The 13,509-nt window shown below is 43.3% G+C and overlaps 1 long non-coding RNA gene across 1 annotated transcript; it reads right to left on the bottom strand.

Moving 5' to 3' along the window:
• Positions 1-7,362: 7,362 nt before the first annotated feature.
• On the bottom strand, positions 7,363-13,262 carry LOC117828874. The gene is made up of 3 exons (XR_004634514.1): positions 12,336-13,262; positions 11,168-11,291; positions 7,363-7,675 (listed from the first exon to the last, which is right to left on the bottom strand). It is a non-coding gene; the product is annotated as an uncharacterized LOC117828874 (long non-coding RNA).
• Positions 13,263-13,509: the final 247 nt, after the last annotated feature.

Raw genomic sequence — 13,509 nt, 5'->3', positions numbered from 1 at the left:
GTACTGTACACACATGCTCAGACAGAAACACACACCCATGCACACGCACGCACGCACGCACAGACACACACACACACACACACACGCATTTCTCCCCCAAAAAAAGCTCTGCAGGGAGGGTCGACAGTCCTTAAGAAAATATTCCCCAAAGCACTAATTAGAGAAACGATGGAGCTCGTTAATAGCCAGCCAGCATACACACACACACACATACACACACACACTCTCTCACACACACACGCACGCACACACATTCTCCCTCCACCTAAACTCCACCCTCACCCCACATCACCCCACTGGTCTTGCAGAAGAAGAAGAAGAAAAAATAACACAAAAACAAAACAAAAAGATTCTGGCAGGAGGAGAAGGAGCGTTCCACTGGCAGGCCTGGGTCAGGGCCCTATTTACCTACCGCAGCACTGCTCTCTCTCTCTCTCTCTCTCTCTCTCTCTCTCTCTCTTTCTTGCTTACAGCACTGAGCACCTCCCCTCATCGTGGAAACCTGACCCTCCGTCTTTCCCTGAAACTCACACACACACAAATGTACATGCATCCACTCAAACCCACCAAGAAGTGGCACATGGTTTTGGTTAAAAAGTGTCTTGGCTCCAAATGAAACCCAATCTCTGGCTGAGTTATTCCTCTCATTTCTAAATCTTTATTTCAGAAGATGTGAAAGAGGAGGAGTCACATTTTCCCCTCCATCTTTAAGAATTATTCCCCTCTTTTCTCCCTGCTTTTCTTCTCTCATCCTGATTAAGTTGCACCGTTAAAAAAAAAGAGGGAGAGTAAAATAGCCCGAGGATTTCTTGAGGCTTTATTATCCATCACTGGAGCCAGTTCAGGAAAGCTGAGACGGAGGCAGAGGAACAATAGCGTAGATTTTCTCACAGTAAAGTGGTTGAAAAGCTCAGAAACACACACACACCCTCACAGACACACTTTACATGAAAACAGTGCAGCCAAAGTGTCCTCACACGTCTCAATCAGAGCAAATGAGGTGGCAATTTCAGGGAATCAATTTGTTTTCTCTCCGCTCTCTTAGCTCTCTATCTGTTGCTGACATTTCCTCCCTGTGCCGTAGCCAACCCAACCACCCATTACTTTACCGCACAGGCCCTTATTAAATGTATATATAGTCACGCTTCAGACCGGGACACACTTTCTCACACAAAAGCCTAAAAAGAGTGGAGAACACAGGGTCGCACAACAAAACTCCTCTTACGAAAGAACACAGGCCGAGGAGGGAAGTTTAAGTTTGACCCAGATCCAAAATGGCCTCAGCCTGTGTGGGTGGATGAATAAAGTCAGATCCATCATGCCTGCGTCTCATTTCACGGCGTCCTCTTCCCACCCCCACTTCGCCAAAATGTGTGCCTCTCTGTCATGCTTCTCTCCAGCCCTCATTAGAAACATCTCACTTAGGGTAACAGTGTTATTTCAGAGTTTGTAGCTCGTTATGGGAGTGTTTTTCCTGCGGCGTGGCCCTCGTCATGACTGTGTGTGAAGAAAGAGGGGAAGAAAAAAAATGGGGGAGGTAGGAGAGGGTGGGCTTCTTAAACACGGGGTGAGAGCGTATGAGTGTGATTCCAGATGTGTTTTTTACTGCTCTGGCAGGGATGACAGGGCTGTAAAGAACCTCTCCTGGAGCAGCCTGGAGGGGGAGAGAGAAGAGGGGGGAGGTGGAGGACAGAGGAGCTGAAGGCTTCGGCAGCTAAAGGCCCTCAAGGGTGAAGCCAGAGAGGAGCTGGGGGAGCAGAAGAAGGGGGTACGTGGTGGTGCTCAGAGGTCTGAGAGAAGTCCTCAGAACTAAATCAGTCACAGTTTAAGGGGGAGGGGCAGGATGAAATAACATTTCATAGCAGAACTGTCCCTTTTTATTGGCTCAGGTGTGTCAGGTTGAAAGTCTGGAGACGTGACTATGTTTATCAGTCTAAGTGTCTCAGTGAAAAAGCTATGTATGTGTGTGTGTTCTATAGAGGAGTGTGGGTTCAGGAGCAGGGCTTTAAGTGGGCCAGTACACTTCTGTAACAAATTTAACAAATCGAACATTGAGTTTAAAGCTACAGCTAGTCAGCTGTTAGCTTAGCCTGATGTTCACTTGAATAAAATAAAAACAAACTCTGTCCAAAGGTTACCTCACCTTCTCACATCTCACATTGGATCACTTTAAAGTCTGTCTGTTAAAATTCAGGCCCAGAAGCAAGCGGCAACCTCCGGCCGCGAGAATCGAAGCCAATGAGGAAGTATTAAAAACTGCAGTTCATCGAGTGTCCACTTGAGGCTGGCTCCAGAAGTACTGGAAACCACACACACACCAATTCAAAAAAGCTGATCTTTACAGCAGAAATAAACATGTTTACAGTCTGGTACAAAAAACTTGTTTAGTCTAGATAGCTAATGTCTCGATCAGCACACACCGTACGGGGGTCAATTTTTTTCTTAACACAACAGTTAAGAAGATATTAAGATTACAAGTTTTCCATTATGAGAGGCACAGCTGACTTGATTCACAGGCGGGAACACTGTAGCTGTTGGTGAGGAGGCTCAAAGCCCGCCTCTTTACCTCACACTAGCTTGACAGAAGTTAGGTTGAGTTCAGCATATCCAATATGGTTCCCGCCAACGATTGGCTCCAAAACAGTGCTTCAGAAACAGATGGGTGACGTCATGGATACTACGTCCATTATTTATACAGTCTATGGCTAGAAGTTAACAGCCAGATTAACCTAGCATATTTTCTTATTAAACAAGCTAAAAAACAAACATGTTTACTGGTTAGCTTTAAAGGTGCTAGCATGAGAGCCAAAATAGTTGCCTCTAAGTTCCCAGTCTTAATGCTTTGCTAGGCTAACCGGTTACATGCTCTGGCTCTAAATTTATGGCACTGACCTTTAAAGTGGTTTTAATCTTATCATCTTGGTCACACATTTTCTAAATCCTTATAAGAAACATCTGTTAATCTCTGTCCATATTTAGAGCTTTAAAACAGCTAATTCAACTTTCAAAGAAAAGTCTATTTCTAAAAGTCTTTCTTTAATACTTGAGCTCAAAACCACAAAGTTTAAAGGTTAACTTTTAAAAAACATATATATACATGTATCTCTTATACATTTTTGGGCTTTTATTCAAAAAGGATGGACACTGGATAGAGCAGGAAACAGGAAGGAGGCCACAGCTCATAATTGATCCGGCCTACTTGCATGAGGACTAAAACCTCTATACAGATGACACATCACTTAACCGAGAGGCCAAACCAGAGTCCTACCGTTTTACTTTTTTAAATTAAAAAACACAAACAGGCCGGGAAAGCCAAAAACCTTAAATACTCAGTATTTAGTATTCTTGAGTATCTAACTGAAAGCCTGGTCTCATCTGTGTAAAAGCATGACGTGGGACTGACTCTTTTCTGGATCTCGTTTGTTGGATTTAAGAACACACTGCACCTGGAGTATAGGAACAGAAACATGAGCACACGAATAATAAAGCCAACAGGAAGTCGATGACAGAACTCTTCCATCATAGCGTACACACTCCTGACTACAACCTCAACACAACATTACAAGAATTAACTGCAGCCAAAATTTCTAAAGTCAAACCCAAGTTGAAGTTAAATTTATCCTTTGACATAAGGTTGAAAATAAGGATATTATAATGGTTTGGTTTATTTACTGCATGAATGTGTGAAAAACAGAGAAAAGCTGCAACATGATCATGCAGAAGTTTGTGTGTGTGTGTGTGTGTGTGTGCGTGTGTGTGTGTGTGTGTGTGTGTACACGGTGTGATCAAGCTCTGCAGGTCCTGTAGCTTGTTAGTCATGCTCGTTAATATGCGCCTTTTTTATGGGCTCTGTTCAAAGACTGACTCGGTGTTTCATCTCAACCTTACCTTCTCCTCACAGTCACAGAGGACAGGAGGACGACAAGGAGGAGGAAAAGTCAGGGGGTCAGTGGAGGAAATAAAGAGGGAGGGAGACTTGTAGATCACTGATGTGAAACGTTCACCTCTGTTGGTTGACCCTGTGGCAAAAATATTCAGGCTGCATGTGAAAGTTTGTGATAATGGCCTCGTACACAGTGCAGTTTCACCTTTGTACTCACACAGAAGCTCCAAACACACACAAACAGCGCTGCCTGCTCAGCCTTTACATATTGCCACTGTCTTCCCTCCATTCGCCTCTATTACTGCCTCCTTTGGTGGTTCAGAATCAGAACTTCTCCCCACCAGAACTTCGTATAATACACCTTGCAGACGAGGCATTATGAGGTGTAAACATCCTGCCCTGAGATGACGATAGGTAGGAGCCTAGTAAATTCAGCATGGATGTTAGAGCAGCCTGAGGAGCTACTGGACCCCAACCAACTCTGATAGAGAAAAGTGGAGCAACATCCTGTCTTGCAATCCAGGCAACGGCAGCAGAGGTGGTGAGAGCATCTCTTAACTGCTGAGCTCTAAGTCACTGAAACCAGAATAGGTAGTGATAACAGCAAGAGTGTTATTAAAAGTTGAGACATTCGCCTAATCTATGTTTAAAGGTGTTTAAATGTTCAGGCAAAAGTTAGTTTGTCCTGCATGGAAGCTGATAAGAGTGATTTGCCATGGAAGTGTTACTGACGGTAGAATCGGAGGGAGTACATTTTAAAGCTTCTTAAATATTCATTGTTGAATCAATAAATCATCTTTAAATCAGTGTGCAGTGTCAGCTTGTTTGTGTCTTTAGTTGGTAGCAGGGTAATAATGTAGATAATGGATAGTGACCAGGTGGTTATGGGACAGCTTGAGAGGAAAACTTGCTTAGATTCTGAAAATATAGTGTATAAAAGCAGAAGTGGAGGAGGATGTGGATTGTAAAAACACGCCACATCGTACCGACACGTACTGTGTGTGCGTGTGACCGCTCACTCGCCCTCTCCTCCCCTCCCTCTCCCTCACAGTCCTCCACAGGCACGCCAGCACCTCCAGGTCCGGAGAGCAAGGCTTTCTGGGGGATCAGAAACAGATGTGCCTCCTGCCCCTCTTCTCTTAACTCACACAAAAAACACACACACACGCTGGCTTGTACACACACGCTGGCGGCATTTCAGAACCGGCACCAGGACTCAGCCGGAATGACGGGGCAGCGTGACCCTGAGCTTGACCCTGGCTCGCAGCACCTCAGACAGGAAAGGGACGCAATTGGCTTCAGCTGTGACCCCCCGTCCCCTCTCTCCCGCCTGCCCCCTCCTCTCATTAAGACAAACTGTTTTTTAAGGCAAAGCAGCTTTCACTACCGCTAAAGCCAACACCCTGGAGCACGGAGAGGGGTGGCAGGGAGAGGGGGAAGGACCCAGGGAAGGTAAAAGAACAAGAAACAAATAGAGCTGGAGCAACGGGGGAACTAAGGAGGTAATAAAAAAAAGAACAAAAGATCAAGGTGAAGGAAAAAGTTGGAGAGAAAAGGGGCAGAGTGTAAGAAAATCCAGACTCAAATCCAGGGAAAAGTCAGGCATATCACTTGCAGCTGTTGCAGGCTCGTGCTCCCAGAATCCATTGCAACTTGGAACAGTTTTTCTAATGAGAAAGGGCGGTGTCATGGTTACATTAATATCAAAACATCCAAAATAACAGCTCTGAGTCAAAGAGAGAGGCAGAGACAGAGAGAGAGGGAGACAGAGAGATGAAGTCAGTTAATAATGAGAATGATTATAAACAGCACTGAGACCTTTCTGTCTTGGAGACAGACTTCTGAGTGTACAAACAACATATTTGTTTGTTTAGGGATGTACAGCAAAGACAGATGGAAAGAGTTAGACTTCTTTCACTTCCATAAAAAAGACGCTGGTTTTATTTTGCTTGCCTCTGCTTTTGTCGTCCTCTCTAATCCATCAACCCTCCCCCTAAACACCCACATTTCTGTTCCAATTTTTCTTCATCCCAGCGCGATGTTCAGACTCAGTGGAAACTGTGTATATGTGTCTGTCAGGTCGCCTGTTCCAGGACCCAGTGTCTGCAGAAACTGCTGAAAACATTTGCATATTTCATGTTTGGCAACCTGCAACGGCCGAAAACTTCAACCAAAGAAAACAAACCATACAGAGCTGTGAGTGTGTGAGTGTGTGAGTGTGTGAGTGTGTGAGTGTGTGAGTGTGTGTAAGTGAGAGTGGCAGGGCATGCTGAGGTAGATTAATACCGCTGCTCAGAGGGGGGTTCCTCCATTCAGGGCTGACTGATGTGCGTCCCAAATTGATTTATGAAAACGGCCCTTAATCAATTATGTGTGGAGAAAGAGGGAGCGAGAGAGAAAAGGAAAGAAGAAGAAAGAGGGGATCTTGGGGGGTTGAGTGGGAGTGGGAAATAAAGAGGATACAGAGGATGAATCTGCAAAGCGGGGAAAGTGTGTGAATGATGCTGCTCTGTTGAGGAATGTGCGTAATAGTCGTCAGTTTGTGCCACAGGTGTCCAACACAGTGGATGTGATGGTTTGTCAGGGAGATACGATGCACCGAGGCTGATCCTGAGACGCTGTTTCTTTGGGTGACACGCTGAGCATGCTGCATCCAGGATACAGAACTTATACAGGCTCAGGTTATCAACATTTTTCATAGTTTGATATTTTTCAGTTCCACATGCTGATGATACCATCTCTGTATTTTTAAAGTTCAATAGAGACAAACTGTTCTTATGAAAAATAAAAAACCCCAACCAAAAGCTGCCGCTAGGAAAGAGAGAGGAGGGACGGAGCAGGAGGGTTCAAGTCACAGAGAGAGAGTGAAGCAAGAGAGTTCGCTGCTGCTGAAAACAAAGTTAGCCAGAGAAATACAACATAAAGTTTGGATTGTTTCACATTTACACTTCCAAGAACCTACAGAGTCATCCACACCTCTGCACAGACATGAAGTAAGGGTGCAGAAGTTTGTTTGTTTGTCTGATAGTGAAGTTTAACCTCTTCCTGCTCGCCGTGATCCCACTGCCTCTCTTACAACCACTACTGTTCATCTCCTCAGACACAGGTGGGCAAATATCAATGACATCATAAGTGTTCACTGACAGTGAAGCTAAAAGATGTAGAGCTCCCCCTGCTGACTGGCTGCAGTATAGGTCCTAAACCCTGCCTCCTCCATGTTAACAGATGGAACATGATTCAAACTCTAAAAATAAATGCAGGTCCCATAAATATTTGTCAAACATGGTTTCTGTCATTATAGTTAGTTATTATGATGCAGATTTATCTCCAAGAGTTCATTTCATTTAATTCAGAAGTTTAGTTTGAATTTATTTGATTTTAAAAAGACAACTGATTGACAGCTCTGTCGACCAATGAGGCTCCAGCAGCGCTCAGTGCACCAGATTATCAGAGTAGAGGATGAACGGTAAGAGGGAACAAACACTAACACAAGAGTCATTGAACTTTCCATCACGGTGAGTGTCTGCTTCAAACCCACAGAAGAATCTGTTCTGCTGTGGACTGGACCCACCTGAGTGAGCGCTTATGTTTTCTCTGTAAGCTGAACGTGTGGGTTGGTTAGCTGAAGGGGAGTGGCGTCAGTCCCATGGTTCTACCAGCCAGGTCACTTCTGCACATGGCTTGGTTGCACCAGCTCAATATGTCAGGCAGTCTTTTGGCAGAGATGAAGGCATGTTGTTCGATCTTAGTGATGGACTTGACCAGTGGTCTGTTGCTGCAGGCTTCATATCACTGATCAAAACAAATGTTCGTAAGAAGAAATTAGAAAATGCAGATGGAGAGCACACCCTGCAGACACACACAACACACTCCTTCTAGGTCTACAGGATTATTCAGAGGGCATATTTTATTTTAGGTACACATTATTTCTAGGAGGATCCTGTTTACTACTCTATATGTCTACTACACGTCTACACTTCCTATACCAGCACAATGAGCAGGTTTACATTTTAAAATAACTAAAGGACCCAGCTCTGGTGCCCAGGAGTGAATTTGTTGTTTCTGTGGTATGGAAACAGGTAGACTTATCTTTATCAAACACAGAGCAGAGAAGATTGCTTCAGTTTGTCAGTAAAGAGGGAAAGGTAAAATGTGTGCAGGAGTGTGGTGTAGTTTTGGAGTGATAGTGGTTTTGGACGAGGGGGTGGCGGGGGCTGAAGAAGAGGAGAGTGAAGCTGCAGTTGTTTAAAAAGCCCTTCCCCTGCTTGCCCATTGTGCCTGAGACAGGGGTGTGTAGGGGGGAGGCGGGGGGTCACGCTGAGAGCTCGTTTCTCCTGCCTGTCAGAACTCTATCTGGGCTCCAGCCGGAACTAATCAACTCCAATAGGCCTCCCCATTACCCAGGGTGCAATGGGCCACGGGCCGGGGCTGGCCGGTGGGAAACAGAGAGGAGGAGAACGAAGACAGCCCCCCCACCCCCGTACCCCTTCTTCCACCAGTACCACCACTATCCCTACACACACACACACACACACACACACACACACACATACACACACACATACACACACACACACACACACACACGCACGCACACACACGCACTCCATACTCCACCAGCCCGTGCAGCACACACAACACTCCCACTGTTTCACACTGAAGCAATAATAAACACTTGCAATAATATTTTCACAGCAAGCAATAGCCTGCTTCAGATCAGAGCCTTGTGCAGCTGTGGAGTACAGACACAGGCACCCACTCACATACATGCACACTATCACATGCATACACACGCTCATGCAAAGGCATGTACCGTGCAGAGAGGGTTTCAGTGAGAGAAGAACTCTGCAGACTTACACACGATTAAAACAAGAACTTCAAAACTAACTGATTAGAAAGTTCAGAAAGTGTTCCCGTACTGAACCTCATGTTTATAACACTTTAATATCATACTTCTGTTTACCGTAACAACTTTAAAAGGGGATCATGCTGTGACTCTACAATAATAATGAAACAGATGCTTCCCCGTGTGTGTTACATGGAGAGCAGTTTTGACACTGATACTATTGTTTTTATAACATTCAATTATTCATAAAGTTTGGATATGAATGAGAGAAAGTATGAATTAGGGTTTGAGAAACTCAGCACCCTGAGTTAAGCATCTGGAGTACTTTAATGTCGCCCTCCAGTGGCTTGATAACCATGCTGCAGCATTACAAAAAGGGAGGGAAAGGGGGATCAAAGATAAAGTACTAGTGTAGTGCCTCTGTATCTTTAGGAATCTGCACAGAAAACATCCAACATAGCTAATTTGGATTAATGCTTTTTGTCATAGTTACTCTGTCGTACTATGACTTAAAAAAAAACAAGACCTTCTCATGATATAACTTATTAATCTGCATAAACTTGAAGTTCAAGGAGAGTGCTGGGCTCTGTGCTTGATTAAAGAAATTAAGTTTTCACCTCATAGATCCTTCTTTTGTCTCTTTTTAATAAAAATGAGGTCGTCGTTCTGAAGTTGGACCATCTGATGGAGCAGACTCCAGTTTGGACACGATCAAAGGCGATAGTGTGAGCCAATGTGTGCACAAAGTTTAGTATGTGTGTTTTTCTAAGTGACTTCAGCCTCCTTCACTGAGGTGAAGTGGGGGCAGATTTAAATGAGTAAAGAAAACTACCCCCCCTGCACACACACGCCCCCCCCCCCCCCTGTACACCCCTTTGTTATTGTGTGTGTGCATGTGTGTCTAAAGCATGCTCTAGTCTCATCCAGCATGTGTATTTGTTATTAATACAAATCTTAAGTAACATAAAGTATGTTTTCATCCTCTGCTTTCTGATGGTGTTGGTGCTGTAATGCTGCAGAGATGGTGGGTGTGAAGAAGGAGTCACATGGGAACCTTCCTGCAGTGAGTGGGGGGGTATTTAGAGGCATTGGAATGGGGTTAATCCTCATTCACCCCATGCTTCACTCAGCCAGGTCAGGCACAATAAGCCCCGCCTGCAACCCCCTGCATCTCCTCAGTGACCTCTGACCCCATGTTTATGGCGGCTGTCCCTGGCCCCTTTATGCCTCCATCCTATTATTATCTGCAATATTTACTCCTTTTGATTTCCCTGCTGGTCATTGTCGTCGCCCACACGGCCCTCCTGACTGGATGAGAGACTGAAGTGTTCTCCTCTCCTACTCCAGCATCACTCAAGAAACCTTCAAACCCTCTGCAAACACCACCTGCAGTGAAAATTAGCCCACTTATTACCACTTATCCATGACTTTCTGATTGTTGCACAAAAGAGCAAGAAGTCAAAGAATATTGTTACAGCGCCCCCCTGTGGTCCAGATGCAGCACAAGTAACCAGAACACCCCAAGTTGATGAAGTCTGGTGGCAAATACACCTCTCTCTTCCATGTTACTTTGTTAACTACACAGAAAAATCTGTGTTAGTGTGAGTTTACTTCTCTGTGGTAATGTTTGAGTTAATGGGTGTTGAAATGGGTGTTTTTCTAACACTTGCAGTGGTGAATAAGCTCTGTGGGTGGATCTGTTTCAGTATGTCCAGCATGTACACACCTGAGGTCCTCAGGATCCACAGCTTAAAGCTCCTGTGAGGAGTTTTTACTCTGCTCATGAAACAAACTGATGCTTTTGACTTCTCTTTATGACCTTGAGAAGCGAGTGAGTTCACACCCAGTAAAAATGAATGTCACAAATGTCATGGCAAATAACCAGCTTACTTCCTGCAGAAAGCCATTTATTCTAAATAAATAAATAAATAAATACACTCTGGTGTGATGGTATAGCCTGTATGTGCAGGAGTTGAGCCCCACACAGTCCCAGATTGATTAAACCCCTGATTATTGTAAAAATAGTAATGTCAGAGTTACTTTATGTATAGATATATGACTTCTACCTCATCTGAAGGAGTCATTGTCTCAATCACTGAAGAGTTTGAGCGTACAGATGCTTATCAATACAACAGCTGGTGAAAGTTTCACTGTGATTAGACATTGTATTTTGCCTTGTTTGCTCAGGTTTTGTGGGAACAAAAGCCACGCTATAAACATTTAAATATGAATCATACCTCTCAGACAGAGAGGATTAGATAAAGGACTTCCTCTAATACAGGCCTGCCTTATATAAAGGTCTGGTACCTTCAGCAGTTAAAGCAAATAAAGGCCCCAGTTTATACTTGAGGATTTATGGTAATCATAAACTAACTTCATTACTTTCTCTTTAAGCAAACAGACCTGATGAAGCCATGTTTCCAGTTACACATCCTCACCTGGTGCGCATGTGGCATCCTGTGTCTGTGGTGGATGTCCCAAAGTGAAGCAAATCTGGGTCTTGTGTTCACAGCTGAGAGAAAAGGGGGAAGGTCTCAAGGAATCCACAAGAACTGAAGACGCCTTTCAGAGGAGAGGTGAAACGTCTTAAAGAAATTCGACCACGTCCAGAATAAGCTTTTAATTACTGTGACCTGGATGATTGATGGCATGTTTCTCTAGCTGGGTCTTTTTTTTAATCCATTTTCTTTGTCTTGTGTGTATTTCCTATGTTTATCTGTTGTTGTCATTGCTAGAGTCAGAGAGAGAAACACAATCTCAAATCCTTTGTATGTATGGTGCATACTGCAGTTTTTGACAATAAAGAAGACTTTGACTTTGACTTTAAATGTCAAATGTTGCTCTGCGATCCTAAATATTGAGCTAATATTCAAATTCACACTGCCGCCGAGCAGTAATACTGACTTCTACGGGTTATAGTTAGACTGCCCACCTTAAAAATACTTTTAAAGGCAGTTTTGGAGCCCACAAAGAGATTTCACAACGCTCTATGACAGTACTGACCAAGTTTATGGTGCAGACAAGCTAAGTTGCTATTGCTAAGTCTGTATCACTTAATGAAGCTTTTATTTTGGTATTTCTGCCCAGCAGCAGTGTGAATTTGCATTTTAGCTAAATATTTAGCATCGCAGAGCAACATTTAACATTTAGATCTAACATTTGTATTAAACATTTAACATTCATATGTCACATTTAGATTTAACAGTGATTATAACTTAAATATATTTTTCACAACAAAATCAAATGTGAAGATTACAAATATTGCTCTAAATGTGATAAAAATGTTACTTTTAAAAAATCACTACATTTTTATGACGTCTTGGAGCTAAATGTGGAGAATTGTATCTGTTATTTTCCGTGCTCACGATTCTACAAACGGCTCCCCATATACAACAGTGAGAAGGTGAGTATGACAAAGGGAACTCAACTATTGTTTGTGTAGTTTAAAATGTTAACCATGAAAATCTTAGTTTTATTGATTCATTTTATCATATCTAAATACAGATTGACACAGTAATGGCGAACTAACATGGCTGATACTTCAATTCCTTTTTTTGGTACTTTCTGTTTTAGCGTTTTGAAGTCGATGTAAACATGCAAACATACCTGTTTCGTGAAGAGGGTTACGGCTCATTTTCCCGCCATTTAAGCTGTCTTTAATGGCGGGAAACTGTCATCTAGGTGGTTAGTGCTATTTTATATAGTCTATGGGTTAGAGCCGCGGTGGGGTAAAGCGGTGCTGTTGACGGCATTAAAGTGAATTCCTTTAATATGCGATCAATACGCCACAAATAGCACATATATGCATTGATGCGTTCAAGTACTGCAAGAAGTTTGACCATCTACAGATAGTGTTCCTCCACTCTGTGTTGTTTCACAATACTTAGGGTTGCTCGACCTGTATTGGGAGAACGGTTGGGACCAAGTATTGGAAATTGATAATGTACGCCAACATAGATACTCCTGGATTTATCCTGTCATTAGTTTATTTATTCTCTGCTCCTCATGTGAATAGTTCTTTTATTTGTCCACATGTTGTTGTTTTGCATGTTTCCTGGTTGCACTTATTAAGAATATCCATTGATGGAACCTTTATTTAAGTACCCCGAGTATGCCTCTTACTTAACCATGAACCCTCTGGCTTGAACTATCTGCGGCACAGCCTATGTGCGGCACAGCCTATGTGTGGCACACGTAGAGGCTGATACAAGACTCCACCATAAACTTAATCCAAAAGGCAATTGGACTTTCTGCACACTCTGTAAAAGTTCTTGTAGCTGTTTAATTTCTCATTCAAGGAGCTTCTTCAGATTGAAATTCAGTTCTATCCAGGGTATCAACACATAAACTGTAATGTATGAGGAGTTCCTTTTATTCAAGCCTTCCTTAACTCTAACCAGATTAATAAAGCATTAATAGATTATAATTATTCTTAAAGTTATATTTTTGGCCTTTTTTATATAGTACAACTGAAGAGTGACAGGAAATTTGGGGAGTAGAGAATGGGGGAAGACATGCAGGAAATGGTCGACCGGCCGGGAATCGAACCGGCGACCCCTGCGACGAGGACTGTAGCCTCTATATGTGGGGCGCTTAGACCGCTAGGCCACCAGAGCCCCAGATTATGATTATTCTTTTAGTATTTACTATGAGCTACGGGATGAAGGGGTGGCATCCAAATCAAGTCCGCTCATTAAGCCAGATCATTTCTACAGGGATGGAAAACACCAATTATAAATCTGTATCTCTTATTCTTAAACATACACTGACCCTTTCTCTG

This window comes from Notolabrus celidotus, chromosome 17, assembly GCF_009762535.1.
Source record: "Notolabrus celidotus isolate fNotCel1 chromosome 17, fNotCel1.pri, whole genome shotgun sequence".
In the NCBI taxonomy this organism is placed as follows: Eukaryota; Metazoa; Chordata; class Actinopteri; order Labriformes; family Labridae; genus Notolabrus; species Notolabrus celidotus.
Note: the sequence above shows the minus strand (reverse complement) of the source record. Positions and strands in the feature narration are given on the sequence as shown.